The sequence below is a fragment of the Erithacus rubecula genome (genome assembly GCF_903797595.1).
Source record: "Erithacus rubecula genome assembly, chromosome: 3".
Taxonomy (NCBI): Eukaryota; Metazoa; Chordata; class Aves; order Passeriformes; family Muscicapidae; genus Erithacus; species Erithacus rubecula.
In genome coordinates, this window is record NC_136689.1 from 46,153,763 (window position 1) to 46,179,762 (window position 26,000).

The 26,000-nt window shown below is 40.7% G+C and overlaps 1 protein-coding gene across 10 annotated transcripts in view; it reads right to left on the reverse strand.

The window, feature by feature from the left end:
- ELMO1 (engulfment and cell motility 1) overlaps positions 1-26,000 on the reverse strand; it is a 335,189-nt gene that overhangs the window by 72,005 nt on the left and 237,184 nt on the right. Inside the window, exon 1 of one of the 10 annotated variants that reach the window (XM_079302627.1) lies at positions 23,607-24,171. The exons of the other annotated variants lie outside the window; for them this stretch is intronic. The gene's annotated coding sequence lies outside the window, so the exon portion shown is untranslated. Of the gene's footprint in view, positions 1-23,606; positions 24,172-26,000 lie in introns of those variants that run through there. 10 annotated transcript variants of the gene reach the window in all.

Sequence of the window (26,000 nt, forward strand, 5' to 3'; positions counted from 1 at the left end):
TACTAGAGGATGTACAGGTCTGTTTTTAATGCATACTCATGTACAATATTGCACATATATGTAGACTCAGCACACACTGCAATTAAAACATTAGTTCATGCAATGTTTGCTTCAATTATCAACGGATGATATTTGCATGTTTTTCAATTGGCAATTTAGACATTCCCTTTCACAATTAAGTGAGAGTTGAGTGGAAATCGCGCACAATGAATATTATCCCTTCTTTTTCTCTCTTAGTTATTTTGGTCTCACAGCCATAATCTAGGAACAGCTTTCATGACTTGAAAAAGGAAAATAATGCTGAATAAAAATGAAATTAATTTCAAATCTAATAACGGCTCTGCACTAGCATAGGCAAATATATTGTGAACAGGCTTTTAAAATTCATTAGATAAGTACATTGTGCATAAAGCTTCATTTCTACCTTCTAATTTTATTCAGTTTTTTATCCAATGTTTTGGGGGCTCCTATCAAAATCAGTGTTGTAATTCCAAACAAACAATCTCTGTTAGAGCTATTACAATAACATTGCATCCAATACTGCTGGGCTCTGTATTGTCAATTAAAATCTATTAGAAAAAACAAACTCAATGCCGTGTTCTCTAGCCTAGGTTCTTACAAGTCTGTTCTTGAAATGGGTCCCGTTGTCTGACTCAATTATCTCAGGGGTACCACGCCTCCAAAGGACTTGTTTCGCAAAGTCCAGGATGGTGTTCTGAGCAGTGGTGTGGGGCACAGGGTAGGTCTCCAAACATCCAGTGGTGGCTTCCACCATGGTCAGCACGTAGTGCTTGTCTTGGCAGGTCTGAGGCAGTGTGATGTAGTCAATCTGCCAGGCCTCTCCATACTTATATTTGGACCATCACCCCCCATACCAGAGAGGCTTCACCTGCTTGACTTGCTTGATGGCAGCACACATCTCACAGTCATGAATAACCTGAGAGATGCTGTCCATGGTTAGATCCACCCCTTGGTGTCGAGCCACTTACAGGTGGCGCCTCTGCCCTGATGACCTCCGGCATTGTGGGCTCATCAAGCCAGGAACACTTCTCCCTTGTGCTCCCAATCTAAGTCTATCTTCGAGACCTCTATCTGTGCGGCCTGATCTACCTGCTCATTGTGCCTGTGTTCTCCATTAGCCCGACTCTTTGGAACATGGGCATCCACATGACAGACTTTCACGGGGAGCTTCTCTACCCGAGTGGCAATGTCTTTCCACTCATCAGCAGCCCAGATTGGTTTTCCTCTATGTTGCCAGTTAGCCTCTTTTCCACCTTTCCAGCCAACCCTACAGAGCATTGGCTACCATCCACGAAACAGTGTAAAGGTAGAGCTTTGGCCATTTCTCTCTCTCAGCAATGTCCAAGGCCAGCTGAACAGAGTTCAGCAAGTTGACTCGATCTACCTTCTTCTTTGATAGCTTGTGCAGCGTGTCATGTGGGGCTCCATACGGCAGCTTTCCACTTCCGGTTCATTCTCACAATGCGGCAGGAACCGTCGGTGAAAAGGGCGTAGTGTGTTTCATCTGCTGGCAGCTGGTTGTACGGTGGAGCTTCATCAGCCCGGGTCACTTGCTTCTGCTCCTCTTCATCAGCGAGACCAAAATCTTCACCTTCTGGCCAGTTTGTAATTATCTCCAAAATCCCAGGGCAATTCGGTTTGCCAATATGGGCGTGCTGTGTGATGAGGGCAATCCACTTGCACCATGTGGCGTTGATGGCGTGGTGGGTAAAGGGAACCTTTCCTTTGAACATTCACCCCAGCACTGGCAGTCAGGGTGCCAGGAGAAGCTGTGCGTCTGTGCCAATCACCTCTGAGGCAGCTTGGACTCCTTCACAGGCAGCCAAGATTTCCTTCTCTGTGGGAGTGTAATTGGCTTCAGACCCTTTGTAACTTCTGCTCCAGAATCCCAAGGGTCGGCCTCGGGTCTCACCAGGCACCTTCTGCCAAAGGCTCCAGGACAGACCATGGCTCCCAGCTGCAGAGTAGAGCACATTCTTTACCTCTGGTCCCATCCTGACTGGGCCAAGGGCTACTGCATAAGTGATCTCCTGTTTGATCTGGGCAAAGACTTGCTGTTTTTTGGGGTCCCAGTGGAAATCGTTCTTCTTGCGAGTGACCAGGTGGAGAGGGCTCACAATCTGGCTGTACTCAGGGATGTGCATTCTCCAAAAGCCTATGGCACCTAGGAAAGCTTGTTTTCCTTCTTGCTTGTTGGTGGAGACATTGCAGTGATCTTATGGATGACCTCATGGGGCTCTGGCATCATCCACCTTGCCACTTCACTCCCAGGAACTGCATCTCTTGGGCAGGTCCTTTGACTTTGCTTTTCTTGATGGCGAAGTTGGCTCCCAGCAAAATCTGGATGATCTTCTCTCCCTTCTCAAATACCTCCATTGCTGTGTTCCCCCACACAATGATGTCATCGATGTACTGCAAATGTTCTGGAGCCTCACCCTTTTCTGTGCAGTCTGGATCAGCCCATAGCAGATGGTGGGGCTGTGTTTCCACCCCTGGGGCAGTCGGTTCCAGGTGTACTGTACACCCCTCCAGGTGAGAGCAAACTGAGGCCTGCACTCTGCTGCCAAAGGAAAGGGGAAAAATGCATTGGCAATGTCAATGGTAGCATACCACCTTGCTGCCTTGGACTCCAGCTCATACTGGAGTTCTAGCATGTCCAGCACGGCAGTGCTCAGCGGTGGAGTCACTTCATTCAATACATGATAGTCCACAGTCAATCTCCATTCTCCATCAGATTTGGGCACAGGCCAAATGGGACTGTTGAAGGGTGAGTGGGTTTTGATGACCACCCTTTGGCTCTCCAGCTCACGGATCATCTTGTGGATGGGGATCACAGCATCTCTATTTGTCCGGTGCTGCTGGCGGTGCACTGTCAAGGTGACAGTTGGTACCTGTTGCTCTGTCACTTTCAGGAGTCCCACTGCAGATGGGTTTTCTGATAGTCCAGGCAAAGTGTTCAACTGCTTAATGTTCTCTGTCGCTACAGCAGCTATTCCAAAAGCCCACCTGAACCCCTTTGGGTCTTTGTAGTAGCCATTCCTGAGGAAGTCTATGCCTAGAATGCGCGGTGCCCCTGGGCCAGTTACAATTGGATGCTTTTGCCACCCCTTCCCTGTCAGGCTAATCTCAGCTTCCAGCAAAGTGAATTCCTATGATCTCCCTGTCACCCTAGTAATGGAAACAGGTTATGTCCCCACGTGTCCTGATGGTATTAGGGTACCCTGCAAACCAGTATCCACTAATGCCTCATATTTCTGTGTCTCTGATGCGCCAGGCCATTGGATCCACACTGTCCAAAAGACCCGGTTTTCTCATGCCCCTCCCTGGCTAGAGACCTCTGTTTCCTGCGGTAGGTATCAGGGTTGTTATCCAAACCAATATTCCCTTGTTTCTGAATGCTAAGTAGAACAGGTCTATCAGCAACACCAGCCACTGTATAATAACACTAGCGATTAAAGCAGATCTGAAATCCTTGAGAACCAGTGGGGTAGCCTCCAAAAACTGGGCGATGGGTTGGGAGAAGATTTCCCTTGCATTCACTTCTTCACAAGTAAGTACCATTATTGAAGTAACCTCAGAAACACACAGAGTACAATGGCTCTGGATCCATATGGCCACTTTCCAGAAAAAATTTAAAAAAACATGAATTCCTGACATAATCAACCCACCATACGAAACGGATAATAGCTACAGTACCTTTGGTGAGCGGGCCCATATTCAAATAAGGGCTTGCTAATCGGAGAGAGATATTTGTGATCACATGGAGCACAAGCCAGATTAAACTGGACAACATGTTGCCACTTAAGAGCTGTTATTCCTGTCTTAACTCTCCTCTCAATGCCCTCTGCCCCACACTGGGCACCAAAATCTGTCCTGGTTTGAAGGACAGGTGTCTGCCAACAAAGGCAGAAGCTCCTCCCTGAAATAGAGAATGCAAGTCCTCTCCCTCCTGAGCATTATAATTTTTGAATCAGGAACTCTCAGGCAGAGATGAGGGGGTAGGAATAACAGCTCTTTAATAATATATCTAACCAGACAAACAGAAACAACAGCATCTATGAAAATTAACAACCAAACAGAACAAATAACTCAGTTCCAGTCTTTCGTCAGCTGCAGACACACTCTCCCTGTGCTCGGTCCCGGTAGTGTAAGGCGGGGTCAAGTCCATGCTGCTGCAGAGGTGGCAGACGGGAGTGGGGAGGGAGGCAGCAGTGGCAGCTGTGTCCGACATAGAAGGAAAAAGGTGGAGGAAAGGGTTCTCCGCTCACCATTTGAAGTTTTTGGTGGTCAGCCTGTGGTCTCAGAGATAGTAGACTGGATGTGGAACAGATGCAGGGCAGTTGGACAGCGGAGAATCTCCCTTCCCAGAGTTCCGACTGTATGGGCTGGAGGCAGCAGTCCTCCTCCTCCTCTGAGCTCGCCGGTGAGAGAGCAGCCTCCCCGGAAACCAGCCCCCACCTGCCCTTTTGTCTAAAGTCCTGAAAAAAGCCTGGGCATAACCCTAAGACTCCCTTAGGATAATAATGGGAAAAATTCTTTAAACTGAGACAGTAAGAGAAACCCTGACCCTCAACACCCATGTAAACAGTACACATCACTAGCCACAGAATTATTAGAATTAGTACCAAATTAATCTTTGACTGGCTGCTGGGAATACTTTGATGTTGCTTTCTTTGAACACATAACTCTTCCCTCTCATCCTCCAGGTGAGGTTTAAGAAAAAAGACAGCGTAAACAGTGCAGTGGAAATGTCACAAAGTGTACTTCAAACAAGAGAGTAAGGAAATGGTAGCTTACAGGTCACCAATGTACAAGGTCATGAGTGTAAGGCAGTGACAACTGGCATCACTTTGCATTTGTGCTCTTAGAGGATGCCCTCCCCATCCCTTCTCTAAGCAGACACAAATAGGTACTTCATTCCTCTGTCAAATCTCTGACATGAGAAATGGTATTTCAAAACAGAGAATAGACTGTTTTCAGAGACTGCTTGGAATTAGGTATTTATAGTAAACCAACGTATTTATATAATGAGAGAGAAAAATCTAACAAAAGGCTTGAAATGTATTGAGCATTGGAACCTTTAGCACATCATATTCAGCTCAGTTGGTAGTTTGCATACCTCACCACATGCATCAAGTTGCCAAAGAAAGGAATTCAGCATCTAAACTCAAAGCTTTGTAGAAACTGGTGACAATGGGGGTAGGATATGGGTACCTCAGTGTCAGTGTGAGTTGCATGGGGCTGAGCTGTAACCACAATGGGCAATAGCCACACACACACATGCACAGGCACAAAGCAGGTTTGTTGACCTGGAATCATAGAAGTTCCTGAGCTGAAAAGGACCCTCAAAGGTCACTGAGTCCAGCTCCTGGCCTGTGCCTGAGAACATTGTCCAAACTCTTCTTGATCTGCATTTACCAGTTAATTGACCTATAAGTCAGAAGGCTTCTTTCTCTCTCTTATTTCAGCATATCTAGGCAGAATTTTATTATGGGAAAAGAACAGATTTGGATGGAAAAATGTTACTTCTACAAGATACACATGAGATACCTTACTCAGTACTTTAAAAAGCTTTACAAAAGGCAGTAGATAAGCAGACTACCTAGAAATGGCTGGCATCTAGCTCCTTCAGCCCAGGAACACTGTAACTATGACAGAAGTCTCCTCTTGACAATTTTTTATGCCCTACTACTTATAAAGTACATAGTTTGCATAGAGTTTGTATGTTTGCACTTTATATAATAGTTAAAGGAATACCAATTGTCTAAAAAAATTCTATGGTCTGTTGTACAGCCCTGTTTTTTCATTTTCTCCCAAAAAAGAGTCTTGGTCTATCTTGGGAAAAATCCCGTCTCACTTGGCAACTCTCATTTTTTTTCCAAAATCAAGACAGAATCATGTCAAGTTTGAAAATTATGTAAGCACATAACTCTTGATTTATAATTTTCATTGACTGAATTTTCTTTTCCTGTAATAATTTAAAACGCATGCAGAAACAGGATGAACAGACCTAGGCCTCCATCCAGGCAAGCACTCAAAGGCACTGAAAGGAGGAACTCCGCTGAAAATCGTGGGCCAGAGCAAGACAGCTCTCTTCATAGCCAGCTCATGGGAACTGAAACACAGCTTGCACCACTCCAAGTCCGCAAAATAAACCAACAGATTTGGAAACATCCCAACATGAAACATTTATTTCAACTGGTCTGGACACCTACTTAGAAATTTTTTTGCCATTTTAGTTATGTAGTTGTAATTAGATGCTCTTTAAAATCCCTTCCTAAAACTATTTTGTGATTCTGTGCAAATGTAAAAAAATAAAAAACAAACAAACAAACCAACCAAAAAAACCAGAAAACCAATCAAAAACAAACAAACCAACCAACCAAAAAAAAAAACAAAAAACAAAACAACAACCCAAACAACTGCAGAATCAAACAAATCAAACAAAAAATTCCAAAGCTACCAAATGGGACAAAATGAAAACCAGAAGCTGCACCCAGTAATTCTGTGCAAAATCCCTAATGTAGATGTAGTACAGATGCATGTTCATTGTCTGGGTTGATTGTGTAACTACACAGAAATTATACAGAAAAGTGGAAAGAAAAATGCCCTCAAATGGTGTATGCTGTATCTGCCTCTGGAGATGCACAGTTCTGCTACTGAAAAGCCCTTGGAGCAAACCTGCATCACAGGCAACCATTTTTATGGAACTGAGGTTAATGAAGTCTTTCTAAGCTGTTCCTTTAAAAAGCAATTCTAGATAAATCTGTAAATCAACATTTTTGTTAATGAGACAGTGGTTGCACTGGCTGACTCTACTGTCTGAAAATCATAATCCCAAGATTCAGACTGCACTCAAATACAAACCCAAAACATAATCACAATAATTTTTAGTCTTTGCCTATTTGTCTGGTATTTATTTATGTCACCTCCAGCTGCTAGGGATTTTTGGCAGAACTACCATTTTCATGTAAGGCCAGTTCTACTCCTAGCACCAGTTCTACTTCTCAATTCTAACCTCAGTCTGTTACTAGTCATCATGTACAAAATCTGTATTGTCTCCTTTTAAGATTTTCCTGGCCTTCAAGCTCACACTATGATTTCTGAGAGGCTCTCTATAATCCTCTCCTGTGAGCTCCCTTAAGGCACCTGATACATACTAAGGTTCTTGCTGGTGTTCCAAATACATAAACACAGCATTCTTTATTGTTGCTCTTTGCTCTTGTTTGTTTATTTTTTGTTGTTTTGGCAGGTTTTTCTTTCAAATAATTTCTTTTGGGGTCTTAATCTTCATCTCCACTTGCCAAAGAAAAATAGTGAACAAGGCACGCAGCTCTCAGGAGGAGCAGCAGCAACACTCAGAACAAGAAGAACAGCAAAACTGACAGCTGTGCTTTTCTGGGCACTGAGCACAGTGGGCAAATCAATACCCCGGCAGCCTTGCTGCCATCTGTTGAGTTTTTGGAGCAGACTGGTTATTTATAGAAACTTGTTTGCACAAAGCCAATATTTACCTGTTGGGGCTGTCAAAATTTGCAATCCATCTTTGCTGTTACCCTGCTGTTTTTCATGTCAATAGCAGAATTTTCCAAAAGAAGATACTGTTTTTCCCCTCATAAATGTTCCCTTCCTGCAAGGCTTGGTTATGTTAATTGTTGCAGCAGGAATGCATCTGGCTTCCATGGGACCTTGGGGATCCTCCAGAATGCAGAAAAACTATAGGGATGTCAAACCTTAAGAGTCTATTTTTCTGTCTTGTTCCAGCAGCAGCAGCATGGCATTTCCCTGCCAAGGCCAAGCTGAGATAAAATGTTACTAAAAACCAGTCATTCCCACTCTGTAATGGAATGCTCGGCTGCTGTTGTTACTGTTGTAACCATAACAATTATTTTCAAGCAGGCAAGAAGTTTTAATGTGAAATTTTAGTGTATTTGTCTTTAAAAGTAAACTCAGATTCTAAGCCAAGAATAAAATGCATGGGTGATCTAAATCCTGAGTCCTTGCAGACTGACATTTACATCACCAACCTACAGGTATGTCTGAAGGAGACGAGAATGAGAAACAGACCTCTGGTTTCTGTTCCATTTTCTGGCTCTACACTGTTTCTTAGCCAAAGGCTGGGAACCTGTGTAAGCCATAGGGCCCAGTAATTAATATTACAACAAACAAAAGCAAATCAAAAAGGATTTTCTGCTTCTCTTTAGTGTCCTTATTTACCTGTTCCCTATACTTTTTGAGATGGCTTCCAGCCTGGCATGTATTTAGATACTGTACTATTTCTACTGCTGTTTGTTGTACAAATCACAGAATCTGTTCCTCATTTGACAGAATAATTTAATCCTTAATTCTCTAAACCATTTATTGAAGAATGCTTCTACTGGCCCTACTTTAAGCCCTGCTCTGCTTGAACTCCTGCCCTACTTTCTCCAGCCCTGTCCTTCAAGGAAGCACAGATTGCTGGCCAGTGATATGGCTGGGTGCTATCAGCACCAGACTCACATCTGAGACTCACAAAACGGTACCTCTTTTATATAACATGGTTTCAGATGGTTTCTGAATATTATTTAAAGAGTATGTCAAAGCCACAACAAAGTAATTCTTCCGCTTAGACAAGGTCCACGAACTCCCTCCAGGGTAAGCATTAGAGAGCCTGCAGGAAAACTGCTTGTTAGACAAATGGAGCCACAGATGTTACTTTCATCTAGTGTACAAAGCAAGGATGTTACATACAAGGCATAGATACCCAGTTATGAAAAGTACTATTTTTAACACAGACTTTTCTCCAAAACAAAAGTGCCCTAGATTTTTTTTTTGCTTTTTTTTTTTTCCTTTCTGTTTTTGGGGGGGAGGGGGTGAGAATTTTCTAGTCTTGTCCCCTGCACTAGTAACTGACATTAAAATTTTGAGAGCTGATAATGCTCAGGACCTCACAAAATCAATCTACTGGTGACAAATGCTCTTGTTATATGTGCACTATATTCACAACTGCCTAATTATTTTCCTTAACATATGCATCTGAAGCATACTATGGAACATCCAGGGCTCAGAGTTCTGCATTCAGATTCATCCACAGCCAGAACATTGCACTAGATTATTAACCAAGTTTTATGTTTGTAGTATCAATGTTCTTATCATGCTTTGCCACACATAGTCTAGCAACAACTGTGCTATTGCTCCATGTTGATTAGATAAATGATTTTCCTATCCTACCAGAAAGCAAACAGTGCCCCTATATCAAGTCTGCTGAATTCTTTTGTTAAGCTTGGATAGGTCTCACAACAACAAGAACACTCCGTCAAAAGAAGAGCAAATTCAAGGAAAGGGTAATGGGAAAACAGTGGCTAAAGTACTAGACTGGAGCTCAACATGTCCATGAATACTCACAAATCCTCATTAACTACAGTTAGCACAATATTTGTAATTTGGACTACTTGACTAAATGTTAGTTAAAAACTTGACAAGCACTCAGTTCATTTCTCATTTTAAATACCAAAAAACCGAAAAAACCTGAAAGAAGGCCACTCTTTTAATTTCTGCACTTTACTAACATTTAGGTTGCATATATCTAATTGCTGACTGCCACAGATGCCTTTGTATGACCTTGGACACATAATTTAATCTTTCCATGTGTTCATTCTACTTTTGTCTTACTCCCCAGCACTGAAGACTGGCAACTACCACATCTAAGAGAAAAACAGAGGAAACTAATGCTATAGGTAGTGTGGCTGTTACAGGCCCTGGGAAAATCTTGAGGATTTTTCCAGTCTAACTTTCTCAGGCTCAGCTAGGGTTTTTCCCAAGCTAGAGACCTTTCTCTAATGTAAACATAAGAGAAAGAATTATAACAAAAGATAAATGCCTGTTGGATCCATGAGAAAGCCTGGAACAAGAGGTGTTTCCTTATCTGACCATGAAACTTTTCTACTTTGTTTTGCACTTTTATTTAAAGCCATGGCTTTCTTCAATAAAAGCTCTTTCTTGCATCATGCAAGAGAGTGCCATGTTACTGTGTACTCTCTCTGCTTGCAACCCTATACAGTAAAACAAGTAGTATCAGTATCTCTCATGCATATGTTGCTGCCACTCAGGGTTTAAATCACTGGTGCTTTGGACTACAAGATCCAGGAGGGCAACTGAAAATGTGGGGTACTTTTGCTTTCCCCTGAATTACCTAAGAACTTAATCTAAGAAATGTAATTTTCAGATACTATTTCATCTAAGAAATGAAACCCTGAGATAAGCAATCACCTTGATTTATACTATGATACTTTATACATGCACTTATTTCTCCAAGAGGATCCACATGGCTTAGAGGGCATTGGGAAATGTTGGGCCCTGAAGCATAAAACAAGACAGAGGGAATAGAAGTTTAATGGCGTCCTCTGCTCTAATGTCTATTACTGAATTCTAGGAATGGGACGAAGATGACCCAAGTGATCCATTTCAGTTCAGTTCAGTTCAGTGTTCATTAGTCCTCATGAGTCCGAGTTAAAAGAAAAAAAGGAAAAAAAGCTGATTTCAGCCCTCAGCCTACTTCTGTGATTAGGGTAATGAGGAAGTAGTTTTACAAAGCAGTTCACGGATTCTTTCCTCTTTTAGATTTCAGAATGCAGCTAGTTTCGAACTCTCACCTGGCAAAGAGGGGACTTCCCACTGTAAGTAATCTGCTTAATCTGGGGACTTCTCAATCAGATGAAATAGTGACATATTACAGGCCTTGGTCAAGTGTTGCAATGCAAGATGATTTATACTAATCAGAATTCTCTAGAATCAGTGCAAAACAAATCCAACACAACTATAGACCTTGAAAGAAGTCTTAGTCACCACTCCTTCTTCTGTCTGAAAACGCTATCTTGAGAAGATGTTAGCCAAGTAATCAAACTTACATTCATATGTAAAGCACAATACATCCTGGCCATCAGAAACATCACTGGCATCTGTTAAACACCATCTGTAAATTCTCTTTTGGTGTTCACAGGTTGGTTTTGACCATGAGGAAAACTTAACATTTCTCAGATTTCAGTGCAGTGATGCTCCCTATACCTCTAGAGTTTTTCAAGTTGTCAGAAGTCACCCATTGTTACTTGTAACAAAAAACCCACTTTCTTTCTCTGCTCTACTGAAAACGGAAATGAAATGCTTATGCTAAGACAGATGTGCAACTTTCCTGATTTGTGAAGGAATCAACTAATATGCATGGGCTATTTTAAATCCAGCTTAAATAGCAATTTCTAGACAATTTAGTGGTCTAAAGAAGAAAAAGAAGATGGAAGAGGTGGGCTTGGCCAGCTCCACCTAGCTTTTGGGGCACTGTGGCATAGAAACCAGATGCTTTCTTGCTGTGATCTCATGATGGTAACTTCTCTTTCTCCCTCAAGTCTATTTTGATGTCTCAGAGCAAAGTACCAGCCTCTACTTGGCTACTATAAACATATATACCTGCATATGGCATATTAGAAAGAAGCATGAGGGAAATCAATAGAAGAGAGCTAGGGAAAAAAAAAAAAGAAAAGAAAGAAAAGAAAGAAAAAGAAAAATAAAGGAAAGAAAAAGAAAGGAAAGAGAGATAGAAAAAGAGAGAGAAAGAAAGATAAGAAAGATAAAGATAAGAAAGATAAGAAAGATAAGAAAGATAAGAAAGAAGGAAAGAAGGAAAGAAGGAAAGGAAAGAAGGAAAGAAGGAAAGAAGGAAAGAAAAAGAAAGAAAGAAAGAAAGAAAGAAGGAAAGAGAAGAAGAAAGAAGAAAGAAAGAAAGAAAGAAAGAAAGAAAGAAAGAAAGAAAGAAAGAAAAAAGAAGAAAGAAAAGAAAGAAAGAAAGAAAGAAAGAAAGAAAGAAAGAAAGAAAGAAAGAAAGAAAGAAAGAAAGAAAGAAAGAAAGAAAGAAAGAAAGAAAGAAAGAAAGAAAGAAAGAAAGAAAGAAAGAAAGAAAGAAAATTTACTGTAGACAAAATTATGAGAATAAAGGGGTGACTTTGACCAGATTTCAGTCTGTCTCTCACACTGGATTAAAAAGACAGGTTTTGGATCCCAAACTAGTACTACCTGTGGACACTGATGTATTTAAACTGTTAAAGATAAATAATCTGTTTTGAGACCTTTTAAAAAATATAATACATAGGAACTGGAACAGGCATTTCAGTCTGCCTACCCTGTATCAAATTCCAGATGATTACATGGTTTGATGCCTCGCATTCACCTACAGAAAAAAACCCATTCTGCCTTACTGGCCAAATGTGAGCCACACCTATGACTCCAAAAAGGAATTCAAACTGTTCCTCACATCATAAACCATGCCCATGCCTGTTCTATCAGAACATGAGCCTTTTTTGCTCATAAGTATGATCAGGGTCATTAAGGTCCCCTCATTAGAAGAGTTTTCTGCTGTCTCTGCATCAGCATGGATGGGCTGAGAGAGGCAAGACACTGGAACCGCCTTTATTCTGCACAGGAGAGCACATAAGCCTGGGTAATGGAGAGGGTGTTTTTAATTAATCCAACATAAATAAAGCTGCCAGAAAACAGTGAGGAATAGAGACTCAGCCTTTTGTAGGTCAAACCCAAAGGCTACATTCGTACCCTGGGACAACTTCATTATCCCCAGCCGAGCTGCACAAGGGATTAATTTAACCCTCAGAAAAGGGTCAAGAGAAACTGGGAGAGGAATAGAACAACCCATTAATAAGAGCTATTAAGAATACATGCTCATAGAATTTCGTTCAAATTCCTCCTTACAGCTGCTGTTTTTAGTGCAAGCAGGTACATATAGTAACATTACCATTTTTATTCTGCTTCGTCTGCTCTTGTCTCAAACAGCTTTAAATTTAAATCATTTATATTCTCAAAACCCTAAAATCTGATGAAGTACTGAGGCTTGTTCACCTGTCTACTTGAATTTTCTTCTTTTGCTTTCTTTTAACTAATTCTTTAGATGTATCTGTAAGCCAAAGAACAATTTTTCTTTTTTTAAATTAAGCTAATTGTCTCAGTTGTGGGCTTCAAGCAGTATTCTTATTCCACAGGGAAAACACTGTCAGATTCTAAATGTGACTGTGTACCTTAGGTAAAATTGTGCACTAGCTCATAACTGTATGGACTGCCAGTACCAAGATGGAAAAATAAAAAAAGAGTGGAGAGACAAAGCACTAACAGCATAAAATCCTAGGACTCAGCATTTTTTAAGTTCAGGGACATATTGGTAGCTATTTATATTTAATTTATATTAGTGTTTCCATTTTGGATATGGCATGAATGTTCTTTCTCCCTTCACAACACACACTGCCAGCTTGAACATATCTTGGCGTACTGTTCTGTCTTTCTCCACTGTTCACTCTTCTTTGCCCTCAAAGGCTGCAAGGACCTGCACCCTGCTTTCCTCCCACGGATTTTGCTGAATATTTCTGGGCATTATTCTGATCTGGTAAAACTCAGAGCAACTTTACTTCACTTTTCCAGAGCTTTAGAGACAAGTACCTTTACTAGCTTTCCTAGTTTTAAGCAAGTATACTAAAGAATTCCAGAAGAGATATATCAAATTAGCCGGTATGGAACAGGAAGCCTGCCAGCTACTAGCATATTTATCTGCAGCTGTTTCCTGTGATATGCTTGGAGTGCAGGTTCTAAGTGATCAATCTGGCCAATAAGAATTTATTATGACTCTCCAGTTACAAGTTGAAGCAAATCTGAGTGTCTCCTGATGTCAGTGGAAAGCAACGAGATAGCATCTATAAACATCTTCAGCCTGGCTCCTGATACTTGCACTACTGAAAACAGGACCACTGTCTTTATAGCATCATTCTGTTACTTTTACTTCTAAAGTCCTTTATCTTAGGACTGATTATCTAAAATAAACTAGAAAGGAATATAACATGCTATGTTTTAGTATTTTAAAAGAGAGACACCAAATTCTGCAGGCTCATTAGCAGCTTCTGGTTGAGGAAGGGGTTGCAGAGCAACATGCCTGAAAATTGGCTTCCCTTCTCGTTCTCCTAATAGCAATCTAGAACATTTAGAGTAGGATATCTGCACTGGAGGTGTTGTAGCCAGATTATGCTGATATTTGAATGAAATTTTGGTAGTTGCCATACTCTATCCTATTTACCCTGTGGCAAGACAAGCCATATTAAAGCAAAGCACTGGGGGAGACAGTGGATTGCCAGATCAGTGAGCAAAAGTGAACAGCCTGTACAGGAAAGTTATTTTTCATGATGATAACTGAAGTTTTGCCAGTGGTAAGATTTCTAAGCAGGGATGATTTTCATCATCACTGAAGTAAGGTCACCCTCAAAAGACCCAAATAAAAGAATGAGATCTAAGCATTACACTGAAACCAACTAATAGACCAGACTAAATCTTTTAAAAGAAAATTCAAAATCTAACCACCTGCTAGGTTAAGCCAGTTTCTATTGAAAGACCAGTAATTTCAGTGTGGCTCTTGATGAGAGGAACACAACTGACTGCAGGGGGTTGGATTATACTTTTTAGAAAATGGTGGTTAAAGATCCTGAAATATCACAGTATTAAGAGCAGAGCAGCAGAATCTCAGCTGAACAAATGTTTCTGTCAAACACACGTAGTTTAATATTCCTTTCTATCAAAACCAAAAATAAGCATAAAATACTGGAAATTTTCTTTCCCTTTTTTCTTTTCTTTTTTCTTTTTCTTTTCTTTGATATTTTCAGATTTCCTTCAGACTGATAACAGCAGGAAAATAACTTGATTAGCAGTTAATATTTTTATGTTGTTTTACAGCCTTGTTTCACTTAAACATTTGTCAGTATGGCATATGTATTGAACTACTTTTTTTAGTGATACCTTTTAAATCTGCCTGGAATCACATGAAAAATTAAAATTAACCTGGAAATTCAGAGATCTGCATCTTCTGCAGAAATTTACATTTCCATTGAAGATTCTATGAGTTGTATTAGTAAAAAGTCTGGTAGAACTACAGAACAAACTAAAAGGTAATGTATTCCCAAATTATTTATAACATCTATATATGCAGAGACAACCATTTTTCTTTTTGCATCAGTAATGGCAAGCATCCTAATTATCTCCTCCTACTACATAAATTTGGATTTCCCATTAATTTTTGATTGGATGCATACATATCATATTGGAAAAAACCCTCCTGTCTGCAAGACCAAGGGACTCAGCTTTCCAAAGAAACCTATTACACTTTTCAAAGTAGCTCAAATCATGCTTGGATAGCACTTGCATATATACAGTAATCAAGCAGTATCATTTCTGATCATAATATCAAGACTTGTGCCAATACACCGCAGAGTTAAAATAAATGTAAAACATTAAAACCGTAATGGCAGGGCTTGACTGTTAACCTATCATGATCTAAAAACACACATCTACTTCAGCTGAGACAATGTAGTTTTAAAAATATTTGATTGTTTTTTTAAAAAAAGGTTCTCTACATCTTCAAGGCTGTTAGAGTTAGCATGGACTATTTATAGGCATCAATGAAAAGAAGGCAATCTTACTTTGCTCTCCTACTGGTTCCTGCTGGTAAGAGTAGCCTGCAGGTTTTCTGCAAAATCTCTGTCATCCCTTGACAAAACTGGAATTATAAACAGGGGACAATTGTATGGCAGCAAGGTAAATCAGTGACATTACAGAATGACTTGGAAGGATGAAACAGTTTGACTGACAGTGCTGCTGGACTGTAGCAGCCAACTTGACTACAAGTATAGGCACTTTCTCTTTCTTTGTGTCTTGTGTATTGAGAGCAAAGCAAGTAACAAGCTGTTATCTCTGGTGAAACAGTCTTTTTTGTATATTAGTAATTGTTACTTGTTTTGTGACTGACTCACACAGAGCTCTCTGACAACTTTCGTTTTCTTTAGGAGATGTCATTTGACTGACTATATGGTGCAATTTGACCACTTCAGTCCAGGAGGAATTTAACCCTTTAGTTCTGGGGACGAGCCAAAACCTGATGCAAGTTCTAGCACTTTTGCTTTCTGGACAGGTATTCTTTTTAAGCAGCTCCTGAGTTTGCACCCTGACCATGTAAGCAATGGATAATGCTGAGTTGACCAGAATTGTAAAGCAGGACCACTGTGCTCTGCACTGAAAGTGACCCACAACCTGCCATGTTCACTTTCTACAGGTGGTCCGTGGTGCTGGCGACATGCAGATGCTCCAAATGGACTGTGGCATCAGAGGTGCACTATACCTTTGCTAGGTTAAATAGACTGCCAGCAGCAATGATGCAGAGGCAGTGATGAGAACACTAGATTGAGGGCATGATCTGAAAGGATCTGAATTCAGGCCCAGGTGTCTGAAATGTACACATTTCTTCACAATCACAAGAATCACACACTTGGATTATCATCTTTAGAAATTAGTGTGATTATCTGCTGCGAACTGCAATAACCTCTGGGATCTGGGTGCAATAAAACCTTTAAATCATAGTTCAGGCAAACTTCTGGAACAATCAGCAGCTGAGCTCTGGAGTTGAAGTTGAAAGTCACAGAATTATCTGTGGGGCTTTCCTATACTTTTCACATTACAAATCTGTCATTCATCTCTCCAAGTGAAAAAAGACCCCAAATTTCATTCAATTACTAGTACCCAGAAACAGTTAATGAAATTAGAAATGTGTGTCTTTTATTCTCTGTTGAAACCTGGCAGAAAGTCCTTTAAAAACAACAACAACAAAAAAGTGTCACAATGCAGCAATTATTTATCTTATCAGGTCAATGATAAACGTTAATGGTCAGAACTGTATGCCTGAAGCAGTTAATATTTACTCCACCAAAGACAGTCAGAAGTTTCTTGCTTATACCTGAAATATGTATTACAAATTCAAAGCCTTAAAATTCACTGGGGTAAAACCTTTAGCAATGAAAACTGTTATTGGGATTGGTGCAAAGTTCATTCTGGAGTAGATGTCTATGACTGTAGAATGATGGAAATTCTGCATGCAGACATGAACTGATACATAATTTTATGCATGAAAAAACAGAACTTAATGTAAGAGTCACTTGTACCTTTCCAGTACCATTAGAAATGAGCATAAGTCCACTTGCCATTGAAAATGGAACTTATGACATTCTAAGCATAATGGCAAAACACAGTGTTGCTGTTTGAGATAGGGTGATAATTTGAATAGGTGATTTTAAAAAGTAAATTGGAAAGTGAGAACAAAGGAATTTACTTGTGAAACTGCTGTGAATAGATTTTCCACTCTTCTATGAAATTTTAAACTGGGTTATAGTAGCATTTAAAAGCAGAAAAATTCAAGACCAATTCTTAGCATATAAATATAACCCATTTCCCCACAGCATATGCAAAACATCATGTACAAAACAACTCAAGCCATTGTTTATTTACTACTCTATGCACCAAAACAACTGGTCCTGTAAAAATGAGAGGTTTCAGGACATTCTGTATCTCTTTGAAGCTGCAGCTATTCCCAAGCACGACCCTGAGAGCTTGAACAAACAACAGAGTCTCAGATCAGGCAGGATCCCCTTTCTGAAAGCTGAGAGGAGCTTCTGTTGGCCAAGTGACTTAATTCCAGCCTCCAAAGGTGAGCATGGGGAGGGGGAGAGCAGAAGGTCCCTTGAGAGAGCACAGTGGGGATCAGGAGAGAAGCCTGGTTGGTCTACAGTCCTTCCCTTCCCTGTGGCTAGGGCCACAGATACATTTTAATGCCTTGCGTTTAACACAGGAAGTGTGAGGCAGTTTCCTTGCAGGACAAGGATCTTCCACACACAATCCTCCTCAGCACTATGCTGAATTATCTGATGTGGAGGTGATTCTCTTGCAGTACTGCCAAAAACTGGGACACGCTTCCCTTGTAGGGCATTAAAAGCTTTAACTCCAGCTTGTTCTGGCACATCCCAGCTGGCTGAAAGCCAAGGACTGCTAACGCTGATTTTACTGAGGCAAGAGAGCAACTCAGCAAAACGCACACCTTGACTGTGCTGCGCATTTTGCTGATGATCCATCCACATGGAGGAAGGACAAACTCTACAAAGCGTTTCTGGTGCTTTCACACAGGACAGCAGGAAATATGAGCATAGAGCTGCATTTCTCAATCTGCAGATACCTACTCTCCAGTCCTTCAGGAAGTATCTACTGAAGCTGGAATAAATCTACGACAACTTACACCTTTGCCAGAAAATGGTGAAAACTGGGAAAGACCCTGATGAGGGGCTGCAAAAGTAGAATGAAATAACACCACCCTTTGCAGTGGCTTCTGTTACGCACCAGACAGAAAAAACAATCGAAAGTTAGAACCTTATTAACTTTCATGGCAAAGCACTTGCAGAGTTGTATTTGTAGGGATCTAGAAAATCTATTTTTCAAGTCTGTTTAATTAACTTGGTGAAGCTAACAAATAAAGAAACATTCTACAGCTACCATGAAAGTCCTTCCTTCACTTCCAAGATCTGTGGATTCATGTCTTTCATAAATGTGAACTCATTCAAGTCTTTTCACAATTTCCCCCACTTTTTTTTTAAAATATATCCATTTCTTTCTCACAGGTGTCAGAACACAATGACAGCTTTGATCTTACTGGAGGTAACTGTATGTGGATAGATTCTTTTTCTTGAAATGCAGACTGGGAGTGGATCCAGAAGGTTACCTATATTTGAAAACCACACTTTAACACTTAAAGAAAATGCCTTTGTGTGGCTTCTAATATTCCTCTGAATGTGAATCTTGACATACCTAGTAGTGAATGCTGCTTTCTGTAGCACGATATTCCAAGTCTTAAGAAAAATGAAGTTCAAAGAGAAGGGAAGACTAAAACAGTTGGGTTTATAGCGATGGAACAAGCACTTTCTTTGCCACATCAAAAACTCTGATAAAAGCAGTCTAGTGATTCGGGATAAGAGCATATTATTTGATGTGTTAATTTGACAGTGGGCTCACATTAGTAAGAAGATCTCCTTTTACACCCCATTAGAAGATTGCTTTTGTGTATTGCAGAGGAGTTTAAAATGCCCAAGATAGAGCTAATTAAAGTTCTTGTTTAAATGAAGGTCATGCATGTCTCTGAGGTGTGATTTTCACACGCCTTTTTGAAAACAAAATGTGCTAGAATTTTGTGAAGTCCACAAAAAACAGATCTGTGCTCTGCAGACTTTTGAAGATGTGGAAGGTTTATTGCAACATGCGTGGATTCTGCAAGATACGAAGACCAAGGATGCATAACTGAATGAATATTTTCATATTCAGAGTGAATGTCATGACCCTTACTGTACTGAAACTTTATTTAAGTTGGTTGAGGTATGTATGCATATGGCGATACACTGGGAAGTGTAAGTATGGAAGACAAAACACTTTCAAGTTACATGACCTGTGATAAAGAACTTAAAATGTAACCTCTCTGACACAAAGTCATTGTTTCTTCCCTTCATTATGCTTCTCCTCACAGAGGCATGTGCCTAAAGGGGGCTGTAGCTGCTAATGATGGGCAATGTAGGGTGTGTGAGCATTTTCCTCACAGATGCTTCAAGTGAAGGAAGTATCAGCAATACAATCTCAAGAAAAAAGGAGTTAATAAAAACTTCTGCTTGTGGCCATGAGTGCTGTTGTCCCCACTTTTCCTTTTTGAAGAAGCAGCAGGTGGAGGAGGGGTATAACTTCGTTAAAGTATTCTAGCTTTCTGGAAGATACCAAGTCAAAATGTAGAAAGAATGTACAGGGTTTTTTGGGTTTTTTTACATTATTGCATCTGAGACAGTAAAAAGCAGTGGTTTGTAGTTGTGGGTTTTTGAAGAGACAAAATAAGTGAGATCCATAAAACCAGCACACTCAGATGAGGAAAGACATGCTCCCAGGGGCCTGTGCTGGGCTGAAATCTAGCTTCAAATGATAATATCCATGAGATAGTGGCACACGATTCCTCTTTATGAGAGTGATCCTGAACTCTTGCCAAAAATCCCTCTATATGCCACTTACTGCTCCAAGACAAGAAGAATAATGGCAGGTCTGTAAAATGTGCTGGAATTGACAGTTCTTATTTATTGTTCTGAAAAGTTTTCCTGACACACAGGAATTTTTAGATTAGCACTGCACAATATTGAACAAAATGGGTGTCAAGCAAATCAATGGGCTTTTCACAATTCACAAGTCTTTTTTTCACTGCTGTTCCATTTTTATTCTGTGCTTGGTGTTGCTTTGTTGTGTGCATGTGCCATTGGAGATGTGAGTGTGTATGCACTGAACAGGGAGTGAGAGCTTTCCATGGCATGATGTTCTATGTAAGCCAAGACTTAGCATGCAGGAATTTTTCTACAAAAGTGGGGCTTTTTCAGACACAAAGATAAGGAACTGTTTATATTTGTGTGGTTAGTCTTATTTGGAGTTGCAACTATCTTCAATTCATTTAGAGGTGAACATATCTATCCACCTTTATTACACCTGTGTGTAAAAATTTATACCTACTCACTTGAATAATGGGGTGAAAACCATATACAGCTGAGGTAAAACTGAAGACTGGTGGCTCTAGCATCTATTTACCTAGAACATGAATAACCACCAGGGTTTTTGTAACTGAAGGAGGGTTAAGGTCCAGGGAAATAATGAAATATTGAAATTTAATATCTCTCGACACATATAAAGCTCACACTAGAATTTATTCTCTATGCTTCCATTATAGACTGACATATGGGTATGAGGCCCTACAAACAGATAAAAGAGAATCCATTAAGCTTAAACCCCACAGAAACAAAACAAAATCTGTAGAATGTCTATTCCACTTAAGTTTTAAATTTAACATTATTGAGACAAATTGAAAGAAAAAATAACTGCTGCCTCTGTGAAAACATCACTCTTCCAAGAAAAATATAAGACTGAAGATCAAATCAATGCCTGGTGGTATCTCATGTAAGTCAGTGGAGCTGTGCCAATTTGGTCTGGCACCAAGCATTTTAGAAGGCATATGAGCCTCTTAATCTAAGCATTTTCCAATGCAGCCAATTAAAGCTACCCCAAGATAGCTTTTTTTTTTATTTTTTATTTTTAGTTTCTGCATCCTCCCAACTGCTGCCAGCATGCCACAGCTCTCACTGAAGCCTACTCACTCCTTTGTTGCTGGAATCCTTATAGGCCAGGAATCTGAAATGCCTTTCCCATATAGATCATCCTCAAGCACTAATGACGAGCAACGGTTCTCTGCACCATCAGGTCAAAAATATAATGCAAGCATGGCTTTAATTCTAACACGAGTTTTTCCATTTCAGGCACCACTATGGTTTGAAGTCCTCAGACTGATCCAGTGCTTAGCAGTTATAGGCTGTGTCCCTCCCTCCTTCCTTCCCTCCTTTTATCTGCTAATGCACAGGAATAGACAAGCAAAAAAATCCCTTCAAACAAAAAGTTATGGGAGAGAGAAGAACTTTATCACCCACAATATTTGCCTAACACTGGTGACTAAACTTGAGAGATTTACGCTGTTTGAATTATATCCCTGAAGTGCTAATAAGAATTGAAATATTGTCTTAAGAGTTGGAGTGACCTTAAAAGAATGTTCTCCTATGCTTTCATATCAGCAATCAGAAAATAAAGCAGAAGGCAGTAGGTATGGAATTAAAAATCCTCAAAGGTGCAATTAAGCTTCATTTTGATGCATCCTAAAGGTGTTCAAAATTACCAGCCTGGAGCCAGGAACAACCCATGCCCAGGTGTGCAAGGGTCGAAGATTTTTCACAGATTTTTATGGAATATCTTAGCCTAGATCAGAGCATCCACCTTCAAGATGGGGAGTGGGCACCTCTTTGCCTAGAATGCCATACATAATGGGATTTTCAGCTACACCAGTGCTAACTAAAGATGAATGATACAAGACCCTGGGAAAGGTGACATGGCAGCAAAATACCTTCCTCATTAAAAACAACCCAAAACAATCTTAGCGCTTTCATCACTCATGGAAAAAAATAAGTACTGTAATAGGAGCTAACAGTTCCCTCTTTTTTGCATACCTTAGAAAAATGATTTTTTTTCTAAGCCCATAGGATGTCTGGAGCCATCATTTAAAAAAAAAAAAAAGGTGACCCAAACCCTCCTGGGAAACACAGGAAAGAGCAACTTATACCTGTGTCTTCAGAAAAAGCAATAACTCAAGTTTAATAAGGGGTCCCTCCTGCATTTGTGATATATCAGGTTAAACACTCAAAACTACACAAAGGGGCTTTACACACACCAACAGACACTCTTCCTGTATTGATGGACTGAATTCTATCTTCTGTATTTTTAAAAATATTTATATTGATCCATCAGTTCTTCAAAACACAGAAAATTCTTTTTTTGGCATCAACTCTGAGACAACACAGATTCCTTTAACTGGAGGGATAAGCTCCACATGCACACCTTCCTGCCACAACTTGCAAACCAAAAGCAAAGCTGACCAGTTAAACCATATCTAAAAAAAATTTACAGCCTCAGCCCGATATTTCCAGGCAGAAATGTGACTTCTCAGCAGTTCCTAATGCTGGGAAATGAATCTGTGTGTTAAGTTCTAAAATGAACACAAGAAAACAAAAATGGATGCCTAAAATGCAGTCAGCTTCATACAATGTTTGCACCTAGTTTGGTTACAAAAAAAATACCTTGATAGACTTGACTAGCTCAGACAAAGGGTGAAAATACAAAAAGCTTTTTTCTAAATCTCTTTTTTCCTGTTCTGCCATTTCTCCTATGTATTTTCACAAACCAGATAAGATTACTTCAAGTCTCTGAGAGGGTTAAGCAGAGACAACCATGAGCTCCATGCAGCAAAGCTCCCTGTCATGATAAAACATGAACAGTACTGAGCCAAATTCATGGCTGGCATAACTGAAGTAACCCCAGAGGGTTGCAGAGGGACAGATTTACACATACACTTCCCTTCCTTTTCTAAATATACTGTTTCTGCTTTACAGAATCCAAAGCAGAGTCCCAACAGGCAAAGGAATCAACTCTAACACATGCCCCACAATAATTAAAAAGGAAACTCTCCACACTTTCCATGTACTCACAGGTTTCATAAAGAAATAGGAAAACTTCTGAATTAAATGTACTTTTAAAAGCCTTTGGAGAAGAAGAAACCATTTGGAAAAAAAAGAGAAGAGGTATATGAAGGGTAGGAAAAGCAATTACTTTATTGTGCTGAACAGAGTGATGAATGATAAGCAACTCGCGTTTTCTTGGCTCAGGGTCTGAAGTGGCGTTTGACAAATCACTATAAATAACATACCTGTTACTATTTTACTGACACCACAAATACTGGTGACTTCATGTGGGCACTTAAGATTTCTGTGCCTGCAATATTCTGCTCTATGTGGTTTGCTTTCCTTTTCAGACACGGGTGATCTAAAATACCCCAAAGAACACAGCATCCTTCCACAGACTAACCTTAATTAGGCAAAGAAAACACCCAAGGCAATGCAAACAGCTGACTAGTTTGTCTGATGCCTGAGACCATTTTGATGAACACATCTCGCTACACGCGAAACAAAACCGAGGAATCCTTCTCGCTATTTACAGTTATCACTAATTTGCTTTTGCCATTCCTCGACACCATTAATTGCTCCATGCCCAGGCTGAAATAGCAGGATAAAGTAAACGGATCTACTTACAGAGATCTCGTAGCTCCATCGTTCCCGATGACAAATTCACCTCCCACACGGCAGAGCGCGAATGACTTAATGCTGCCTTTTGCGGGCGGCACCGTGCGCACGGGCAGCGGCAGATGCTCCGTGGAAAGGCTCTCGGTGGGGACCCGCGCCTGGCGCAGCCATGGGAGAGACGCTGTCCCACGGTCGCGCACCTTGGCCCGCCGCGCTGTCCGCGCCCCGGGCTGAGCGCGTAGCTCCGCTTCTACGCCGGGCGCCCGGCGGGCTCCCATTGGCACGAGCGGGCGGCGGCAGCCAATAGCAGCCCACTCCCGCGTCAGGGAAACTCCTGCCCTCTTATTTAGCGTCTCGGGAGACCGTATTTCCGAGGAAGAGGGCCTCTTTCCTCGCATCCTGTCATCGTACGGCGGGGATGAATAGACCAGAGATCCCTGTCTCTGGGGCTCCCCTTTCCGCCCGCTCGTTTTGTCCCAAAGCCCAGCGCTCACCCAGAGGAAGCGCTGATGGGAACCCGGCACCCGCGTCCACCTTGGCGGGGGCCGCGGCGGAGCGCGCCGGTGCTCCACAATTACTCGCTCCATCGCCATGGAAACAGCATGGATGCAGCAGGCTGGATTTGTGTAGCACATCTGCTGCCAGGCTTATAATCAACGACAATCCCATCCTTCTTCCCCTCTGCTCTCGCTGTTTGATTGTGAGTTTGCTCTCTCTTTTCATAAATGCTGGGAAAGTACACGCAGACAGACCTGTGTATGTGTTGACTTTATCCCTGTGCAAACATGCCATGACATGTATGTACACATACCCCAGGAGTATTCACTTTTATGCATGTGTGCATATGCTATGGAGGTACACTGTGTGCCCAAATCACACAATCATAGAACAGTTAAAGTTTGATCACCTAGTTCCAATCCCCCTGCCATGGGCAGGGATAGCTTTTATGAGTGCTCTTTGCTTGAAGTCCCATCCAGCCTGGTCTTGAACACTGCTAGAGATAGGGCATCCATCTGGGAGTCTGTCCCAGTGCCTCATTACCCTCACTGTAAATTATTTCTTCCTAATATCTAATCTAAACCAATCTCCTTCCACTTAAAGGCCATTACACCTTGTCCTGTCACTCCATGTCCTTGTGAAAAGTCCCTCTCCATCTAAGGAATGTGCTCTAAGATCTCCCTGGAGCAATCCCTTCTTCCAGACTGAACAACCACAACTCTCTCAAGCTTGTTTTCATAGGAGACACGTTGCAGCCCCCGATCATCTTTCCTCTTTTGGACTTGGTCCAACAAATAATACATCTTATTCACATTTCAAATTTAAGTAACTGACCAGCATAAGACAAGACTACTGTCAAAATACTGCATTTTACTTTCCAGTTCCATACATTGTATCTCTCCAAAACAAGGTAAAAATCTGAAACAGCTATTAGGAAACCTCCAAAAATGTATCTGGCACCTACAGACACCAGAATCTTTGTGCAACTAATTCTACACTAGGCATTTTTTGTCCTGTTCAGGGCCTGATGAAACACACTACTAAGGAATCTTTATGAGCAAAGGGTTGCTAGTTATTGAAGAAAACTCTGTCCTGACCTCTGACAATATAAGGAAGGAGAGATCATTAGAAGAAAAGAAGCAACACTGGAGGGAGAGAAAAGATTTCTAAGCCGAAAATACAGTAAGCAAAGGAGCAACTTGGTATTTAGGGGGATTTTCCAGCGGCTCCTCAGACTTTCTCTGGGACAACTGAAAAAAAAAGTCATTCATCCTTTCCATGTTTCTATTACTGAAACAGCAAAATGAAAAGTGAAGTTAATGCATTTATATTAAAAAGATATCCCTAGACAGACTATGAGACACTGACATACTATTATCATGGTATTAAAAAAGAATTTCAGATGGAAAAAAGTGAGGATACATTCCTTCTCAGGTACCCTTACTTGCATTTGTTTAAGTAAAAGAAGAGTAAAAAAAATAAAGCCCTTCTTAAAAGACCAAACATTTCAATACTGCACTAATAACAGAAATCCACTCCATTTGCCATGGTAAATAGAAGCATTTTAAAATGCACCATGACAGAGCCTTACAGGTAGATTAATCTCCTTGTACAATAATGGCCACTGCATGTTAAATGTCTTCTACTGAGTCTAATCTAGAGTCCAAGAAGGTCTTCCAAGCCTCAAGAGCAAGGCCATAAGAGAAAGCTAGTCCAGAGATTTTGCTTTTCAGAGCATCTGTGACTCAATTAGAATTCTTGACATAGAAATAAGATTCTGAGAGAACTGTATTTGTAATGGCTGAGGATGCTGTAAGGGTTTCATTTCTGGCAATACTGTACTTCTGGCTTTTCATTTGCCCTTGGAGCAGCACCATCACTATAAAGATTACTCTGAGCTTGCCA